This window comes from Hyla sarda, chromosome 1 (assembly GCF_029499605.1).
Source record: "Hyla sarda isolate aHylSar1 chromosome 1, aHylSar1.hap1, whole genome shotgun sequence".
NCBI lineage: Eukaryota > Metazoa > Chordata > Amphibia > Anura > Hylidae > Hyla > Hyla sarda.
The window spans coordinates 248367359-248388927 of NC_079189.1; the positions used below are offsets into that span (position 1 = coordinate 248367359).

Here is a 21569-nt window from a genome sequence, read left to right on the forward strand (position 1 = left end):
TGCTTCAGAATACAGAATGTATGGACCATTGTTGTGGATATAAAGCTAAATTATAAACAAGGGTGTAAAAGGCGGAGGAAACATGGAACTAAACTGAATAGTGAAAGGGTGACAGGGCACGAGGGTAAACAGATTTGTAAATTACTTCTATTAAAAAATCTTTACCTTTCCAGTACTTATTAGTTACTGTATACTACAGAAGAAATTGTAATGCCTGTCTAGGGTTATGTTCAGACTGTCGTTTTATTTCGGTGGTCTGAACAGTTGTATGTTCCCTGGCCAGGGAATAGTTAAAGCTTTTACCCTTTCATCCAATTCTTAGCAAAAAAAAAAAAAAAAGGAAAACAATCCGCTCACCTATCCATGTAGATTGTAGCTGCCATGATTCCTGATTGTTCCAGGTGCTGCCGGGGCATTGCTGCCGTAGACAAGGTGCGTAATGGAAAAAAGGTTTGCTCACTTGGAGCAGGAATCCCTCAGCACTTCCAGACACATCAATGTGTATAAAAACATGAGCTTTATTTCATTAAAAGCATCAGGGTAACATTAAACATTAATTAAAAGCATCAGGGTAACAAATCAAGTTAAAAACATGGACCGACGTGTTTCGGCTGTGTAGTCTTTTTCAAGGTCTTTCATCCAATAGCTCTTTGGGTGTGTCTAGTTAAGGCCAGCTCAGTCTAGCTTCTGAGCTGGTGATTGACATCCTTTCATGCTTGACATTCTGCTATGGAGCTGTTGGTGAAACACTCTTTGTTTGTCTGAACTTTTAAATCTACTATTCTTGCTTTAGCATGCACTTTGTATGTTCTGGGTTTTAGCCATGGTTATGTAGCATGCTTATAGTAGATTTTAATCTGTGTTTGATTAGTCAGTTTTAGGATTTGCATATCCTTTCTGTTATGTATCTGTTCACACTGTGTTTTCTCTTGTATCCGTTTTATGTGTATCTGTACCAATATATCCCTGTTACCTGTCCATGGTGACTCCGGGAGAATTAGAGCAAGAGATCTCCGAGCTCCATGGTAGACTCAGGTAGATTGCGTTCTAGTATCAAGACATTCCTGTGTCTTCTGGTAGTTCTGGGGTATTGTGTTTATTCCTGTTTAGCAATAGATCTCTTTTACCTTTGTGTAGGAGACTCTGGGGGTATTGTTTATTCCCTTTTTCTGCCTAAGGTCTTCTGCGGGATTGAGCTATTCCTGTTTGTTCATGGAGTCTATTCTTACTCATCCGTTTCCTAGTCTAGTGTCCAGTGTGAACAGAAAAGATCATTGTATGTTGAAACTATTGTATGTTGAGGCCATAGTAAGTTGAGGGATCACTGTACTTGTATTTGCAAATATGTTTAATTTCTCATAATGCAACAGTTTATACCTAAGTTAAGCAGATTTGCAAATTACTTTTGTTAAAAAATCTTAATTCTTCCAGTACTTATCATCTGCTGTATACTACAAAGAAAGTTGTATAGTTAACCAGCCTAGCGGTATTCCCGAGCGTGACTCGGGGTTAATTTTCGCTGCTAGAAGCGGTAACCCCGAGTCACGCTCGGGGTAGAATTGCAGAGTTGCTGTGCGGGCTGCACAGTATATCGCAAAAGCAATCAAATCGCGATTTTTGCTTTTTGCGATATAGTGATGCAGCCCCCGGGAAAATATGTGATTATCTGCTCGGGTCGGCTCCCATGGCGGGGGCCGGCCAGAGCAGGTAAAGACATATACTAAAAGTCAGTGTTTCCCTACCAGGGGGCCTCCAGATGTTGCAAAACTACAACTGTCAGCATGCCCGGACAGCCAAAGGCTGTCCGGGCATGCTGGGAGCAGTAGTTTCACAACAGCTGGAGGCCCCCTGGTAGAAAACCCTGAACTAAGTGTAAAAGTAAGAAGGAAGAAAATAAAAAAACCTTTTGCTCACCTAGTCCCGGTCCCTGCAGATGTCGTTCCCCTCCGTGCGCTCTGTTCACTGCTCTATTCATCTTACAGGACCTTTCCCTTTTCAGCCAATCACAGGCCGCAGTGGTGTAAAGCCTGTGATTGGCTGAAGGGGAAAGGACTTGTTCTGCAGCAAATACACTAGGTTTGAAATCTGCCGGCAAACCTAGTGTATTTGCTGCAGGACAAGAAGATGACAAGGTGACAAGGGGGGAATGTGACACAGGGGAGAATGTAACAAGGGGGGAATGTGACACAGGGGAGAATGTAACAAGGGGGGGGGGAATGTGACATAGGGGGGAATGTAACAAGGGGGGGGGGAATGTGACAAGGGGGGGGGAATGTGACATAGGGGGGAATGTGACATAGGGGGGAATGTGACATAGGGGGGAATGTGACAGAGGGGAGAATGTGACAAGGGGGGGGGATGTGACAGGGGGGAGGAATGTGACAAAGGGGGGATGTGACAGGGGGGGAGTGGAATGTAACATGGAGAGGGGAGAAGGTAACAAGGGGGGGGGGGGGAGAATGTAACAAGGGGGGAATGTGACAGGGGGGATGAATGTGACAGGGGGGGGAGAATGCAACAAGGGGAGGAATGTGACAGGGGGGGAATGTGATATGGGGGGGGGGGGAAATGTGACAAGGGAGGGGGAATGTGACGGGGGGAGATGTGGAATTTCAATGCAAAAAATTGTACCGCTTTTGGTACAAATTTCCAGACGGAATCGTACCGCTAGGGAGGTTAATTTCTGACTGACCACAGTGCTCTCTGCTGACACATCTATCTGTGTCAGAAACTGTCTAGAGTAGGAGCAAATCCCCATGGAAAACCTATCCTGCTCTGGACAGTTCCTGACATGGACAGAGGTGTCAGAGAGCAATGTGGTCAGACAGAAAAGAACAACTTAACTTCCTCTATAGTATGCAGCAGCTGATAAGTACTAGAAGGAATCAGAGTTTTATATAGAACTCACTTACAAATCTGTGTAACTTTTTGGCACCAGTTGATTTGAAATGTTTTTTTTTTTTTCCCACTGGAGTTCCCCTTTAATGAAGACATCAGAACTTGAGCATCTGGTACTAGGCATACGTTTCTCAGGCAAACCTTATAATTTTATGGCTTATGATAATTGTCCATTCCTGTTCTTCATGTTGCAGTGTGGATAACATTGTTGCTTGCTTGGTATCAGTATTCAAGATTGTGTGTGTCAGTGTGTGTCACTATGCATCATTTTTTTTAACTAAAATTTTGAGTAGGCTTAATACTTATACTAATTGAGTACTACGGTGTATACAAATATGTACAAATAAGTACAAATACAGTGATCCTTAAAGAGGTTATCCACCATAAGGTGATTTTAGTACGTACCTGCTAGACAGTAATGTACATGCTTAGGAAGGATCTGCACTTGTCTTGGGGCTAAATGGCTATGTTGTGAGATTATCATAACACTGTGGCTAGCTTTTTGTGAACTGGTATTTCCTATTTGAATTTTCTTTTTTGCCTACAAATCCCCATTTTCCTCCCTCCCACACATCAGCCACCCCTTCCACTGAACCATAAATGAGCTGCATCAGCGTGGTTGTTTTTACCCTGTACTACCATGTTTTAATGAAATACAATAAAGCTTGAACTTTTTAACAGTTTGCTGTGAAGCCAGATACCCTCCAGGGCCGGCCTTTGGGGTGTGCGAGCTGTGCGGCCGCACAGGGCGCCATAGCAACAGGGGCGTCGAGCGGCCGACACACCTCGCATGCCACTAACATACTTGTCACATACTGCAGTGGCGGACATCACAGGGGGAATTCTAAGTGAGGGGCACATGACAGGGGGCATTATAAGTGAGGGGCACATGACAGGGGGGCATTATAAGTGAGGGGCACATGACAAGGGGGGTATTATAAGTGAGGGGCACATGACAGGGGGGGCATTATAAGTGAGGGGCACATGACAGGTGCCTCTTACATGTAATGACGCTGTGCTGAGCCCCTCACATATAATGACCCCATCATGTGTCCCTAACATATAATGCCCCCTTTCCTGTGCCCCACACTTATAATGCCCCTGTCAAGTGCCCCACACTTATAATGCCCGCTGTCATGTACCCCACACTTATAATGCCCCCTGTCCTGTGCCCAACACTTATAAAGCCCCCTGTCATGCGCCCTTCACATATAATACCCCCTGTCCTGTGCCCCTCAAATATAATACCCCTGTCCTGTGCCCAACACTTATAATGCCCCCGTCATGTGCCCCTCACATATAATACCCCCTATCCTGTGCCCCTCACATAAATTACCCCTGTCCTGTGCCCCTCACATAATGCCCCATGTCCTTTGCCCTTCACATATAATGCCCCCTCAGGGGGCAGGACAGGTGGCATTATATGTGAGGATCACAGGACAAAGGACATTATTATGTGGGAGGAATAGGACAGACAATGTTACTATGTGGGGGACACAGGACGGGTCATAATTATTATATGTGGGGCACAGAATGGGGCATTATTTCTATATGTGAGGGGCACATAATGTTTTGCATTTCATAGGTATAGCGTATATTATAAGGAATTTCTGGGGTGGTACGGTTTTTCTAGGCCACACTACGTTATGGTATTGTATTAAGAGGGTGCACTGAACTGTAAAGTTATATTCAGAGAGCGCAGTATGTGGTAGTATTATATTCAGAGGATACAGTGTGTGGTAGTATTATATTCAGAGGATACAGTGTGTGGTAGTATTATATTCAGAGGGTACAGTTTGTGGTAGTATTATATTCAGAGGGTACAGTTTGTGGCAGTATTATATTCAAAGGATACAGTGTGTGGTAGTATATTCAGAGGATACAGTGTGTGGTAGTATTATATTCAGAGGAAGAAATGGAGGTCCAGCGCAGAGACTCGAGAAATATTGTGATTTATTCACATGCCTTAAGGAACATCACAAAGAAACGAGGTACAGGTGACGCGTTTCAGCCTTACACAGAGGCCTTAGTCATGCCTAAGTTTAAAATTAATGTTAATGATGTTAAAATTTAAATTGCTTTTGCTGTTCGCTGTTACTTTGAGCTATTATATTCAGAGGATACAGTGTGTGGTAGTATTATATTCATAGGATACAGTGTGCTGTAGTATTATATGCAGAGGGTACAGTGTGTGGCAGTATAATATTCAGAGGGTACAGTGTGTGGTAATATATTCAGAGGATACAGTGTGTGGTAGTATTATATTCAGAGGATACAGTGTGTGGTAGTATTATGTTTAGAGGATACAGTGTGAAGTAGTATTATATTCAGAGGGTGTGTGCCAGAATTATATTCAGGGGATACAGAGTTTGGCAGTACTATAATAAGTATTGTTTTCATATAGAGGATCAGAAACCGCTGACATAGTGAGGAGCCATCTGGGCATCAAGTTCTGCAGAGAGAAGATTTAGCTGGACCCGGTGGTATGTACCATCTGAATTCTATAAGGAAACACTATAGAGAAGACGTCACCTGTAATCACTGGGGGGGGGGGGGCACAAGGTTAGCTCGCACAGGGCGCCTGAACACCCAAGGCCGGCTCTGATACTCTCCATTGTTCCTTAAACATGACCTACGGGGAGGCGGCCCGCTTCTCCGAGCTCCAGCGCTTTTGAAACTTGGCGTCTTATTACAGGAACATTACTGGGCTATGTGGTGAGTGAGCTGAGTGGCTCTGTTCTCTTTTCTCATTTATTGTACCACCTTGCTCTCGTGCTTCCTCCACTACCCTTAAATATTTACTGTGTATCATATACGGAGACTGTCATTTATTTCACGCACAAAGTATCTATGAAGTAACCCAAATATAATTCTTTAACATGGATAACACACCTGAATATGCCAGTATATCGGAACCTGTGAATGATGTGTCACTATCTAACGATGCAGAACGAAGAAACAAGAGTTGCCAATATTTTTACAAAAAATCACAATCTAACCTTGCCATGATTAAGGACCTATCTTAGGTCCGAAACGCATTGGCTCGGTTATTTTTACCCTGTACTACCATGTTTTAATGGAATACAATAAAGCTTGAACTTTTTAACAGTTTGCTGTGAAGCCGGATACCCTCCATTGTTCCTTCATCCATTCAAAAGACCTGTGGTTTTCAATCAGGGTGCCTATAGCTGTTGCATTAGTTGCAGATTGATCTCTCGCACCAAGCGATCGCTCTACCCATTGAAGCAGACAGGCTCCCTGTCATCAGCTGACTAGTGAGGTCAGGTCTCGGCTGCATTGCAACCTGGAGACAACAGTCATTTTGTATGCTGTTTAAAATAAATATTGGGGTGAAAATCCCATAAGAATTGTGAGAAAACCGTCACACACAGGTACAGACACTATATTATGAACAACACTAACTTTACAGCCCCTGTTGCATAGTCAAATAAAAAAAAATTCTGGAATACCCCTTTAACCCCTTAATGACCATGGACCTGTATACACGTCCAGGCAGGATGCACGTTCCCGCACCAGGACGAGTATACACATCCATGGTTCTCGTGGGTGCTGCCCAGTGCACCCACGAGATCACGGCAGGGACTCATCTGTAACACACAGCAGGGACCCTGCCGCACTGCTGGGACCGAAGTAAACAGTCTCGGCAGTTTAACCCTTACAGCCGCGGACGGAAGCGACCGCGAGCTGTAAGGAGTTTTGACAGAGGGAGGGGGCTCCCTCTGTCTCTCTCCTGTGGCACCCCGCAATGATTGCAGGGTGCTGCTAGTTACCTGGGCAGCCGGGGTTTTTACAAGGACCCCCAGGTCTGCCCCGGTTATTGCCTGCCAGTGTAAAACTAGCAGGCAGCATATAACTGCAATGCTTTGGAATACTAAGTATTCCAAAGCATTGAAAGAAGGTGTAAAAAATATTATAAAATAAATAAAAGTGTAAAAAAAAGTGTAAAAAAATTAAATACAAAATAAAAATACATTTATTAAATAAATATAATGAAAAAAAAAATGCATCATGTGTAGGGATCACATGGCGCACATCCGCAGCATTTTACATGCTGCGGATGCCCGCCAGGAGTCACAATAACGAGCTCCCTGCTGAGGCTGGGTAGCTTTGTGTGTCCACTCATAGCTGCGGATTTCCCGCCGGCAGTTATGAGTGGACACACTGAGCTACCCAGCTGCAGCAGTGATATTGTCATTGTGACTGCTGGGGGGCAATCACGGTGTGAAATATGCTGCAGATGCGTTTTATGTGACCCTACACTGCGTCCCGTTCATACTGCATTTCAGCGGTATGTTAGATGTATCATCACGTCCAAAAAAGTGATGCTGACGTATACTGTAGCAGCTCCATTCATTTCTGAATGAGACTGCTACAGTATAAATTGGCACCCCTTTTTTGACATGACAATGGACACCTATACTGCAGAAATACAGTATTAATGGGGACTATTCATATAATGATGCCCTGAAAGCCAAAAGGGGCTCCTCTCATTCTTGGTCCTACCAGGTGGTCAGGCAACCAGATATGGCCTAAGTAGCCCGGGACGAACAGGGTGATAAAATATGGGGTGTATTTCCTCCATTTCAAAAGCGACTTGCCAAAATGATGTCCCACAAATAAAGAATTTGTGGAGGAAAAGCTAATTGCTATTTTTTTCCACTGATTTTGAAATAATTCTAGCCACACAATAAAGGCTCAATGTACTCACTTTTGACCTAGGTGAATACTTTAGAGGGTGTAGTTTCGAAAATGGGGTCAGTTCTGGGGGTGCAGAATAGTTACATAGTTACATAGTTACATAGTTAGTACGGTCGAAAAAAGACATATGTCCATCAAGTTCAACCAGGGAATTAAGGGGTAGGGGTGTGGCGCGATATTGGGGAAGGGATGAGATTTTATATTTCTTCATAAGCATTAATGTTATTTTGTTTCAGGAATGTATCTAATCCTGTTTTAAAGCTGTAAATTGTTCCAGCTGTGACCAGTTCCTGAGGTAGACCGTTCCATAAATTCACAGTCCTCACGGTAAAGAAGGCGTGTTGCCCCTTGAGACTAAACTTTTTCTTCTCCAGACGGAGGGAGTGCCCCCTCGTCCTTTGGGGGGGTTTAACCTGGAACAGTTTTTCTCCATATTTTTTATATGGGCCATTAATATACTTATATACGTTTATCATATCCCCCCTTAAACGTCTCTTCTCAAGACTAAACAATTGTAACTCCTTTAATCGCTCCTCATAGCTAAGATGTTCCATGCCCCATATTAGTTTAGTCGCGCGTCTCTGCACCCTTTCCAACTCCGCAGTGTCCCTTTTATCGACAGGTGCCCAAAACTGAACAGCATATTCCAGGTGAGGCCGTACCAATGATTTATAAAGGGGGAGTATTATGTCCCTGTCCCTTGAGTCCATGCCTCGTTTGATACATGACAATATCCTGCTGGCTTTGGAAGCAGCAGCCTGACATTGCATGCTATTCTGAAGTCTGTGATCTACAAGTACACCCAGATCCTTCTCTACCAGTGACTCTGCCAGTTTAATCCCCCCTAAGACATACGATGCATGCAGGTTATTAGTACTCAGATGCATAACTTTACTTTTATCCACATTGAACCTCATTTGCCAAGTGGATGCCCAGACACTTAGTCTATCCAAGTCATCTTGTAACTTATGCACATCCTCTATAGACTGTACTGTGCTACAAAGCTTGGTGTCATCTGCAAAGATAGAAACAGAGCTGTTAATACCATCCTCTATATCATTGATAAATAAATTAAACAACAGTGGTCCCAGTACTGAACCTTGGGGTACACCACTAATAACCGGGGACCAATCAGCTAGAATGGTTTGCAAGATGAAGTGTGGCCTATAATTCGTATAATGATATCCTGAAAGCCAAATGGGGCTCCTCTCCTTTTGGGTTCCACCATGTGGCCATGCAACCAAATATGTCCTAAGAGGGGTATTACTGAACATAAGACACACAGCGTAATAAAATATGGGGCGCATTTTCTTCTTTTCAGATGCAGTGTACAAAAAATATGTCCCGCAAATGATGCATTTGTGAAAAAAAATAAGAAAATATAAATTTTTCTACTGACTTTGTAACCATTCCAGCCACACAAAATGGACTCAAAGCACTCACTTTTGGTCTAGGAGAATACTTTTGGGGGTGTAGTTTAGAAAATTGGGTCACTTGTGGGGGTTCTGTATGGTTCTGGCAGCTAAAACCCTTTGCAGGCATGAAGTGCGGCCTACAATCCATTTGGCCTAAAATGATGCCCTGAAAGCCAAATGGCACTCCTCTCCTTCTGGGTCCTACCACGCGGCTAAGGAACCAAATATGGCCTAAGTGGGGGTATTTCCAAACACAGGCCGAGCAGCTCAATATATAGGGTGTACTTCTTTCAATATCAGAAGCAATGTACAAAAAATATGTCCCACAAATTCATTCATTTGTGAAAGAAAGCAAATTTCAAATTTTTAACACTGACTTTGTAATAATTCCTGCCAAAAAACTATGGTGTTAAAATACTCACTGTACCCCCTAGCGAATACCTTGAGGGGTCTAGTTTTTAAAATGAGGTCATGGGGGGGGGGTCCTATGTTCTACCACCTTCAAATGTCTGCAAATCTTGCATAGCACATACAAAAAAAAGATGTACTTTTCAAATTTTCCACATTTTGAAAATTTCAAGTTAAATTGTTAGGCTTCTAATTCATTTAAAATGTTAGTTAAAAACGAAAGAAATGCTTTCAAAGTAGACATCTGAAAGTATAAGTTTCATAAATTGCTTGGTCAGAAATTATAAATATATGCAACCTATTAGTGTTAAAACAGCAAAAAATCTTTTTTTTATAATTTCATGATTTTTTGCATTGTAAAAAAAAAACTACAAATGATATCTGCTTACTTTTACTATGTACATGAAGGAAAATTTGTGACAAAAAACAATGTCAGAATTATCATGATTGGCAAAACGTTAACAGAGTTATTCTCTAATAAAGTCTGACATCCCCGATTTGAAAAAACAGGCCTGGTCTTTCAGGGGCATACGGGTTTACTTGTATTGGTCCTTAAGGGGTTAAAGTTGCAATAATAATTGGTTCCAGGACAATGATTTTATGTTGAAAATATCTAGAGACCAAAACACTGAAAAAAGTTGCAAGTGATCCTAAAGTCATTAATACAAGAAAACCATAATGATTGAAGAAATATAAGTAGATAACTAATAGAGACAAAACAAGTCCTTACATATAAAAGTAAGAAAGAGCTGCTGGAAGCTGTAAATCAATGTAGAGGATGAAAGTTTTTACTGTTGTACCAGAAAAATAAAATGGAGCTGCTCTCACTTAGTGATTTAAAGAGCAGTTTTTCTAGCACAGGGTAAGAATAATACAGTACCCCACTGTACCTTAGGGAGGCACAACTGGACAGCCAATCAGTGCATGCATGTAAGTAAAACAGGTGTTTTAGCAGGGAAATGCCCACTCTCGTTGGATCCTCCAGTCATTTACATGTAATTCAGATCTTGACTGTCTATTGCACTGCTTATTGAGTATGGTATCTAATCAGATGGATATTAAAACTGATCTGCATCTCAGCCCCATGCCCGTGACTGTGCTTTGGCCTTTCACTTACAATTCTGTTCCCTTCATTCCTATACTGGTTGACCCCTTTTGTCTGATCCCTGACTTTGCTCTTGCCTGCTTAGCTCTTAAAATGATTGACCTGATTTTGTACTACGCTGCCCTCTTGGTTCTGACTCTCTGCCTTGCTCCTGTAATTCCTTTTTCTTCTTATTTGGTACCATTTTTGTCCTTGTTTGATTAACATGGACTGTTTCATACTTCTTGACTCCTCTGCACTTAGCTCAGCGTAGGGGCGCTTGCCCAGTTGGGAGCCGCCATTAAGGTCAGATTGTTCAAGTAGGTAGGGGCAGTAGTTGGGGCTAGATCAAAGTCTGCTCTGATCCCTACGCCTGATCATGACATTGGCATAACCATCTAACTTATGTTACAGAAGTAGGAAACAGTGTTTGCTCAGCAAGACAAGAAGTTATCACTTCACAAACAGAATTATTGACAGTATTATTGAATTATATTGTAATTTACCCCTTTACACTTAAGAAAAACATTAATAATAGTATGATAAATGTTTTTCTTCTGGGAATTTATTAGTCAAAATCAAAAATGTATTTAAAAAAACATAGCTGTATTCTACAGAAACAATGTGGCATAAACATTAAGTAGTTATAATAATATCCTTTTTGTTGTATTATTTTGGAGGATATCGGGCAAATGGAGCCTCTTCATTTATTCCATTCTGTAACAAAAATAAATAAATTGTTCAAATGTGGTTAAAATGACATCAATAGATTAAGCATTATTATTCTTATTAATAAATATAATATATATTGCATACATTTCCAAATATAAAAATGTTGTTGTGAGATCTGCAAATCTCTGTGTGTCAATGCACCCTTTTGGTGTACTGGAAATTAGACCAACAATCTAGACATCATTCCCAGCCTAAATATCATGTGACTACAGTCACAATTTAATCAAAATATTACTGAATTGCCTGTACTATAAACACACAGCATAAAACAGTAGCAGAACCATATTAAAACAAAGCATTCTTTACTTTTATTATGTGACTGGATATGTTGTTATTGTTAAGTAGTTTTTTTCTTCTTATAGGCTGCAAATTTTGCAGTAGTTTCCCGAGATAAGCACAGAAGGAAAAGGAAAGATTGATATTTTCCACTTCTGTATCCAGCCTTAAAGGGTAACTCTTATTAAAAAAAATTTAGCTATTGTACTCCTTATGGTAAATTAAAAATATTTCTGATATACTTTGTTTAAAAAAATGAAGTTTTCTATGTTTTATTTGTGCTTAAAAAAAGCTCAAGAGCTCATCTTCCCCCATCTTATACACAGACTTTAGACCGAAGTCCAAACACAGAAAGTGCAGCCTTGAGTGATTAGGGGGTGTGTCTAGCCTCATCCAATCATAGCTCCTCTCACACTTAACTGCCATATGCTGTTGATTGGACACCCCCCTCCCCCCCTTCAGCACTCCACTCAGCACTTTTTTAAGCACAAATAAAACATAGAAAACTTCATTTTTTTAAAACAAAGTATATTAGAAATATTTTTTATTTACCATAAGGAGTGCAATAGCTAAAATGTGTTTTAATGAGAGTGATCATTTAAAGGGAATGCTTTACCAAATGTTATTTATTTTTTAGGTTAAATACATATTTTGGAAATATTTTTACATTTTTAAATTTTTCATAAAAATATGAACATTTTAAAAATATATTGTCATATTTCCCACTCTTGATCAGCAGAGGGAGCTAACATGAGGAATCTGGTGAAAACAAGGGACCTGCTGCAAAATGTGGTCTTGCTCGTCTACACCTTCCTCTTGTGTCTGTATGCAAAAAGAGAGGGGGGGAGGGTGATTTGTAGTCTTTTCAATTCCACCAGGCAGAGCCATTTTGTTGGTGATTGAAGAATGGTAAAATACAGACTACCAAAAGTCTCTCACACACTTTACTTCTCTGACATCACAGCTGAGTAAATTTTTTTAGATATATTGTATATATACACACACACATATATATATATAATTTTTTCATTTATTTTATTTTTATTTATTTATTTTGTGATAAAGTGGCAAGGAAAGGGTGCATTTCCTTCCTTGACTTTACTCTGGAGAATCCTTCACCTGGGGCCTAAGTTATCAGGCAGCAGAGTGTGGAGGTCTTCAAAGGGAAGAGTCTCAGTCTGATCTAGGCTCTCTCTAGGAAACAGCAAGCCGCTGTAAAGGGGAGACACGGGCACTGTTGGGGGAAGCACACAGCCGGAGCTGTGAGTGGCCCAAGTGACGGTGTGAACCGTGAGTAAACAGGTTGCAGGTGCCACATGTTTTACTGCATGAGGGTAGCTCACCAGTTAGTAGTTAGGGCATGGTGAGAGTTGTAGTCAGTGACCAGACGGTCTAGGATTTTATTTTGTTCCTGTCTTATGTTTGTTTTTGCCTGCAACCTGTATAAATAAAGCTGGTGAGGTGCCAGACTTGTAACCTGAACTGTTTTCAGCTGAGTTATTGCAAGAAAATGTGTCCCATGGCCGTGATAAGTGACCAGCAGTGATCCCAGAACTATCTCCGAGGATGGTTCCTTACATTTGGTGAAGGATACGGGCATCATGTTGCAAAGGGCAACCAACGGTCGAGTTGGAGTTGAGCCATTGGTAGGAGGAACCCCCTGCAAGATTGCAAGTCCAAGGAGCCCAGCAGAGGAATACAAGCACCGGACTGAGTCTGTGGAGGAATGTTACTAGGGGCAACGGATCGCGGTTTTGGAAATGGGACGACGTCAGCAGGCCATTGCTGGGAGCAACGGACATGGGCCATAACCGGTGGTCACCAGAAGGGCAGCCGAGGACCCGTGAGTTGTTGGTGGGTGGAATCCCACTGTGAGTGGACTTGGACTGTTATCTGACTGTGTCTCGGATCATGCCTAAGGTAATTCCGTGTGTGAAGTCCCGACCGGAGCCCGGTAAGACAGTTCGAATTAACTTTGATACATCTTTTGGGACAGTGAACCATCTGATGGAGGTTTGTGCGGGACTTACTGTGGAAATTGTTCTGGGCAGAGACTTTCCGTACTTTTGGTCATTGTGGGATGCCAAGAGTGCACCAGAAACTGTGCACCCAAAGGTACTGGAAGAAGTGAAGACTGGGGTGTCTTTGATGGACTGTGTGAATAGTTCCATAAATTGTGAACCCATGCAGAAAAATAATGTTTTTGTTGAAAAACTTGTGATGATGTGTTCCGATGTAAAGAGTTCTATTCCCACCTTTAGCAGGACAAAAGAAAACCTGTGTGAGCTGGCAATAGATGGTAACAAGGTGATGGTTTTGTTAGACCATAAAAGTGTGATAAGTCTGGTAAAGACCAACTGCAGAAAGCCAGACCCCGCTATAATGTCTACATAAGCTGGAATTTGGGGTTATAAAACTATTGATGTATGTATTTCTTCTCCCTATGGTACCATAGATTAGTGTTGGGCGTGAATATTCGCATTTCGAATTTTTATCGTGAATATCGCAAATCCTCAAATTCGCGAATAATGCATATATATTCGCTAAATATTCAAAATTACGAATATTCACTTTTTTCCGCATATTCGAATATGCGAATAGTCACATATGTGAATATCTGCATAAACCTTCTTTTCACTTGTGGGCCAACTAAAATGATGCAAATACACTCGTCAGAGGTTATCAACAACATCCCTTGCAACAAATAGTAAAGTTGCCCACCCCCTCACTGTTTTCTTCCTCAAATACGCGAATATTCACATATGCGAATATAACAAATATGCAAAGTTCACGAATATAGGATGAATATTCTATAGTCTATATATTCGTGAAATATCGCAAATTCGAAGATGGGCAATGCTGCTCATCATTACTATAGATCACAAGGTAGCAATAGAGCCTTCCGTGGAGAATGAGGTAGTACTGGGGAAGGATTTTCTGTTTTTCTGACAGTTGTGGGAAGATAGTCAGGTGATTAGAGCAGGAACACCTGATAGGCTCACAATTCTTAACTTGCACCATACAGCTGGGGAAAGAAACTAAGCAGAGGCTGAGGACGGGGAGTGTAAGCAGATCCTAGGTGAATGTCAGGTGGGAGTGTGCCAGACCACTAGGGGAGCTGAAGAGCAGTCAAGCTACAGAGAGGGCTATGGAAAAGCCAAAATTGCAGAAGAAAGGACCAGTGGAGCTGGATGCTGCATTTACAGTCACAGACGGAGTCCTAAGTAAACAAGATGGAGTCCTGACAAGAGAATTACTCAAGACCCAACAGCGAGAGTGAGGAGACCGCTGTCAGTAAAAGTTCTCAGAAATGAAGAGCTGACCTGGGGAAGAAACTGGAGCAGATCAAGGTTCTGGAAGAAACCCTGCAGTTGTTTTCTATAAAGTTGTCGGAAAAAGAGGAAGAGGTACAGTGTATGACAGAGGAGAGGGACAAAGTGCTTGCAGACTTCCAGAGTGAGCGGGAAGCGAAGCATCAACTGGAAAAAGTCACAGAACACCACAAAAGTGACATTGTAGCTCTGCAGGATGAACTGTCCTGCTCCCAGAGTCTGGTGACCTGCCAGAAGAATGAAGTCGAGAGTCTGGCCAAGCAGGTTACCTTCCTGAAGGAACAAGTGAGTCTTCTGCATAGTGCATATCATGCTCAACGGTGTGACTACAAGGCTAGGCTGGTAGCCATAGAGGATCTAGAGTGAGAGAAAGTGCTGCTGGCGCACAAAGTGCAGAGCCTGGAAGTGCAGAACGAAAAGCGCAGTAGGTCCCACGCAGCTGCCTTGGTTTTGCTTGGAGTGCAACTCTACAAGCAGGAGGCTCTGCTGGTGGACAATGAGCAGTTGAGAAAACAATTGCCATCTTCAGAAGATACTATCAGGGACTTGACAGAGTTGCTGGATAGTGAGAGAATGAAGTCCGCTAAGCTCCAGAGTAAGCAGCTAGAATACGAAAAGATGGAAGAGGTCATGAAAGTCCTAAAAGAGAGCAGAGACCAAGCTATGGTGGAATTGGCTCAAGGAAGGCTTCTGGGGCAAAAACTGCTGGATACAGGGTTGCTTTCTCTGAAAATAAAGAAGTCCTCTGAAGCTAAGATTGAGGTGAAGCTGTATGAGAAGTCCTCTGAAGCTAAGATTGAGGTGAAGCCCTGTAAGAAGTCCTCTAAAGCTAAGATTGAGGTGAAGCTCTGTAAGAAGTCCTCTGAAGCTAAGATTTAGGTGAAGCTATGTGAGAAGCCCTCTGAAGCTAAGATTGAGGTGAAGCTATATGAGAAGTCTCCTGAAGCTAAAACTGAGGTGAAACCAGGTGGGGAATCCTCTGAAGCTGAGACATGTACGTGGTGGCTAGTAAGAGTTCAGAAGAAAAAAAAATCAAGGTCTTTGGTGTCTGTGGGACAAAAGTTGTCCAAGAAGAAGGAAAGGCAGGTGGACTCTGCCTTTCTGGCATGGGTGCTCTATCCCGGTGGTCTGAGCAAAGGGGGGGGGGGGGGGATATGTGATAAAGTGGCAAGGAAAGGGTGCATTTCCTTGACTTACTCTGGAAAATCCTTCACCTGGGGCCTAAGTGATCAGGAAGCAGAGTGGGGAGGTCTTCAAAAGGAAGAGTCTCAGTCTGATCTGGGCTCTCCCTAGGAAACAGCAAGCCGCTGTAAGGGGGTGACACGGGAAGTACAGGAAGTTGGGGGGAGTACACAACCGGAGCTGTGAGTGGCCCAAGTGATGGTGTGAACTGTGAGTAAACAGGTTGCAGGTGGCCCATGTTTTACAGGATGAGGGTAGCTCACCAGTTAGTAGATAGGGCATGCTGAGAGTTGCAGTCAGTGACCAGACGGTCTAGGATTTTATTTTGTTCCTGTGTTATATTTGTTTTTGCCAGCAACCTGCATAAATTTAAGCTGGCAAGGTGCCAGACTTGTAACCTGAACTATTGTCAGCTGAGTTATTGCACGGAAACATGTCCCGTGGCAGTGACCAGGATGATCCCAGAGCTATCCTCGAGGACGGTTCCGTACAATATATATATATATATATATATATACACAGATATATATTAGGGCTGCACAATTTGGGGAAAATGTGCAATTGCGATTGTGGAGGTAAATATTGCACTTTCGATATGCGATTGTGATATAATAAACAAATGGTGAAATCCCTCCTATTTCATGTCCAATCCTCTCATTTCAAGTAGCCAACCCCCCCCCCCCCAATTTCATGTTCATTGACTGAAAAGAAAAGCGATTGGATATGAAATGGGAAGAAGAGAGCCTAATTCCTCCACATTTTATGTGCCTGGCCTGGTATAGTGTAGTCGACGAACTTTCTGGCACTGTTACATAGCATTATGGTGCAGGGCAGCCGCATGGGTGGGAGCGATGGGGGGGGGGGTAATTTTTTCCTTCTCGCCTTCTTATAGCCATAACTTAATTTTCCACCAACAGACCCATATAAGAGCTTGTTGTATGCGCCACCAATTTTACTTTGTAATCACATCACTAATTTTACCAAAAAAAGAGTGGTGATTTACCCTTTTATTAGGGGAGGGGCTTATCAAGATTTTCCTTTTTTTTTTTTTTTACAATTGTTTAGTCCCCATAGGGCAGAGTTTTCCTAGCAGTGTGCCTTCATTCCTGGACAGCCTTTGCAAAGGGCTGCATCAACATATTGCAATCCCCAATTATCGCAATTCAATTGGGATTGCGATATATTGTGGAGCCCTATATATATATACACACACACATATACATACACACACATATATATATATATATATATATACACACACACACACACACATACTACACATATACTGTATATGTGTAAGATTTAAGTAGTTAATCTTGATTCCCTTAGTCTGACAGCAGCACAATGATGGGGTAACTCCACTCCTGTGAGCTTGCAGGACCTTAGGATAATTTTTATAAAAAACAACCTGAGTAACTAGAGCCCCCCCCCCCCCCCCCCCCCCCACAATGGGGATATAAGGCTCCCTGTCACCACTCCCCCTTAGTAATTATAACGTATAACAAAAAAACAACATTAAAAGGGAGGGAAGCTTGTGCTGCCGTCAGACTAAGGGAAACAAGGTTAACTTCTTAAATTTTACACTTCCCTGTCGTCTGCCAGCAGCAAAATAATGGGGATTTACATAGCATAACAAGTCTGTAATGCTTGAAAAAAACTTCAAAGTGGCTGAAGCTTGTTTAGCCCAAGAGGCAGTGACCATTCAGGTCGAGTGGCATTTGTAGATACAGTCAGATCCATGTCAGCCATTAGTCAGAAAAGATTCAATCACAGCCATCTGGATATTGTGGGTTTGGAAACTTTCTTACCACGCTGTGTGCCCTGGTATACCACAGAGAGATTTTTCTTCTTCCTAAAAAGGGATTTATCCTTTGAAGAGAAATTTTTAAGACATCTGAGCAGATCCAAGGTTTTCACATTCTTATCTTTACCAGTAGAGACTTCAGGTATGTACTGTGGAAGAACTATCCTCTGGGTACCATTAGTGAAAGAAGAGACTTTCAGAGTAAAAGATGGCAGAAATCTCAGTAAACCCTCATTAGACAGAATGTAGTGTGAGGTTCTCTAGCCGAGAGGCCTGTAGGTCTCCCACTCTTTTGGCAGAAGTGACAGCTCGCGAAAAGACAACCTTAAGAGGTTGTTCAGGCTCTTGGAAGAAGTTTGTTTCTCAAGAGGCTCAAACATAGAGGAGAACACAGTTGTTTTACCGCATAGATAAACCAAGGGGCCTCTGGCTTTCTAAACTGTAGTCCCGTCAAGGCCTTTAGAAAATTCTTTACTTCTGGGATTTGGAAAAGCTATCTGCAAAAAATGCAGATCTAGCAGCCAGCTGTACTTTATTGTACTTGGAGAAAGGTCCTTATCAGCCATCTTGTAGAAACTCCAGTATTTAAGGAACAGAAGGTGAAGATAAATCAATCTTCCTGTCACAACATCAGGAGGGAAAATCCTTATAACTCTGTACATGTCTTAGAGTGGGAAAGCATATTCCATATCAATGTCCAAGCTGTCAGATTGAGAGACGTTGTGGCAGAGCTGTGTGCCCTAAGACACAGGGTTCTGCTGTACAGGAAGCCTCCAATACATCCCTCGGCTCATCAACATGAGCTGAGAGAACTATGACCCCTTGGGCGAAAATGGGATCACCGCAATGACTGAGGGTAGATCCTGCTGAATCTTTATTAATGCCCTCGGTATTATTGAAGTTAGTGATGAAATATATGCTAGTTGGAATGTCTTAGGTATGGACATTTCGTAAACTACAAAAGGATAATCAACAGAATAAAGTGAGCAGACGTTCTTTAGTTTGATATTCAATAGAAAAGAGAAAAGAAAACCAGGGCAACTCACCAAATACGTAAACTTCAAGCTTCTTTATTAATCCATGAAGGGTATAAACAGTGCAAGACACGGGTGGACAAAACACAGGGGGACGTTCGTTCGGGGCTACGGTTCCCTTTCGCAAGATATGCTTCAACTGGCCCACATCGTCTTCCAGCCGGAAACACATTTAAATAACCCTCCCCTCCGTTGTCATAGAAATGAACCAAACAAAAGGTAAGTGCAATTAAAATGTTAAAAACAACTGTGTGATATACCTAAGATTTCTGTTTATGTTAATAATGCACTGAGCTCAGTACGTTCATCAAGACCTAAAGGCCCCATTGCTTCTAAACGAAGAATCCATTTAGTTTCATTTCTTAATAGTATTTCTTCTCTATTTTTCCCAGCATATCCATGTTCGATCCTTTCCAGCCCGGCAAAACGGAATCCATATTTTTCTCTAGAATGAAATTCATTAATATGTTGTATAAATCTAGTGGCTCCGATGCCGATCCTGAGGGATCGAATATGTTCGCGGTTTCTGTGAAATAAGGGCCTTTTTGTCTTCCCAATATAGAATAATTTACATTTACATACCAATGCATAAACCACATGGGAGGATCTGCATGTAATACATTGTTTCACATTAATAATATTACCTGCTAACTCTACAATTCTACATTTCATATTTAGAGAGCAAAATGAACATGAACCGCAAGTAAAATTCCCTTTTGGGCGTAATTCAGACAACCAATTCTGTTTCGATGTGTTTTTTCTTTTTTTCAATCCCTGGCCGAAAAAGAGACCAGGCTCTTTTGGACTATTAACTCTTTAGAAGCCTACGTGGCCAATGTACGTGTTCCTAGAGGACTGCATGTATACAAAGCTCCCCCACAGTACACAGATGATCCCGAATTTATAAAGGCATGAGATGAGTTACATCTACAACATTCTCTGGGAATCCAGAAGCTAGTATTGGAGAGAAATAAAACTGAATATGAAATGGTAACAGCAGACCTTTGCAAAACTAAATGTGAATTAAGAACAAGACTCTCTGAACCGTTATTTAATATTTTCCTGCAAAACTTAGAGAAAAAATTTAGTTTATTACAAGAGAAAATTAAGATTATAAAGAGGGACAAATTTATAAGAGACAAAAGAGACTTTGAGAACCACCAGGTTTTCACTTGGAATAAAAAGTCTAACGCTAATCGAAAAGTCTCAAAAAATGTTCCGCCGAAGTCAAGTTCAAGCAGGAATAAAAATAAAAATAAAAGTTCGGATTTTATGACAACTGACACAGACAGCAGTGGGTCGATAGAGTCGACTGGAGACGCAGGGAACATCAAACAAAAAGCTGCCGGAATCCCTTTGGACCCAGAACTCGAAGAGGGAGAGGAAAATCAAAGAATTCGGAGAAAACGCGTACCCAAACCCAAGAATGTAACTTGGCGCAAGTAATTCCCGAAAATATAGTAGTGAACCTCACGGATGAAGATTTGGATGAGGACACGATCTCAATATTGAATAAAGGATTGAACTTTGGCCTTAGAGAAAAATTTTATTATGTCCAGTTCCAAGAGGACTTATTCAAAGGTGTCCGTAAATTAAATTTAAAAAAAGGTTTTTCTGCAGTAAAAAATGAAAATAAAAATGTAATAATACTCGAAGGTGAAACTAGCTGTAAAATAGGGCCTTTAGGGTTTTGTGTACCTAGTGAATTTACTGATGAGGAGCGGGAATTAGTCACGTTCCTTGCTGATATTAGTGATCAGGTTTCTGATGGAACAGATAGTACGAGTGAAAAGTTTTTTTCAGGAGGTAATCTATCTTTGTTTAATCCCCCTGTTACACCTGGGAGTCCACTTGATGTATTCCAGAAGTCAGTTTTAAAAGAAGTTAAAGCCCTCATTTACCCGAAGGTCCAGAGCAACATCTTATATAGAGAACAAATAGCCCTAGATAAATTAATAAAAAGGGAAGATATTGTTGTTACCAAGGCTGATAAGGGTGGAGGTGTAGTTCTTTGGAAAACTACTGACTATAACACAGAGGCTCTTAGACAGTTAGGAGATGAGAACACCTACTGTAAATTAAAAAAAGACCCCTGTCCACAGATAATTAACAACCTGAGATTGTTGCTTCGGAAGTTTCATGAAAAAGGGGTTATCAGTAAAAAAAGTGCTGAACGTCTCCTTCCCAGGAACATTAAAAAACCCTCCTGGTATATATTGCCTAAAGTCCACCGACTGAATATTTGTCCAGCTATATTGATTGGTTAGTGTCGCCTTTATTAAGAGAATTACCTTCATATCTCAGGGACACCGGAGATTTAATCAAAATTTTTAATAATTTCCATTGGCAACCTGGTTTAAAACTGTGTTCCGTGGATGTGGAGAGCCTGTACACCGAATCCCTTTGGATTCGGGTGTGCAGGCTATGACCTCTATCCTACGGAAAACAGGCAAGTCATCTGACTTTATTGAGTTTGTTACTGAAGCCCTTACATTCGATTTGAATAATAATGTCTTCCAATATGGAGGGGATTGGTATAGGCAGACACATGGTACAGCCATGGGGTCTCCTACCTCATGTGCCTATGCCAGTATTTTCCTCTCTATGTTGGAAGACAAGTGGGTATTTACATCCAAGAACCCCTTTATTGGTAAAATTAAACTTTTTCTCAGATATGTGGACGAC

The 21569-nt window shown here is 41.7% G+C and overlaps 1 long non-coding RNA gene across 1 annotated transcript in view; it reads right to left on the minus strand.

The window, feature by feature from the left end:
• Positions 1-11093: 11093 nt before the first annotated feature.
• LOC130304947 (uncharacterized) overlaps positions 11094-21569 on the minus strand; it is a 30182-nt gene continuing 19706 nt past the window's right edge. The window contains exon 3 of the long non-coding RNA XR_008854656.1: positions 11094-11241. This is a non-coding gene — a long non-coding RNA (uncharacterized LOC130304947). The remainder of the gene's footprint in view (positions 11242-21569) is intronic.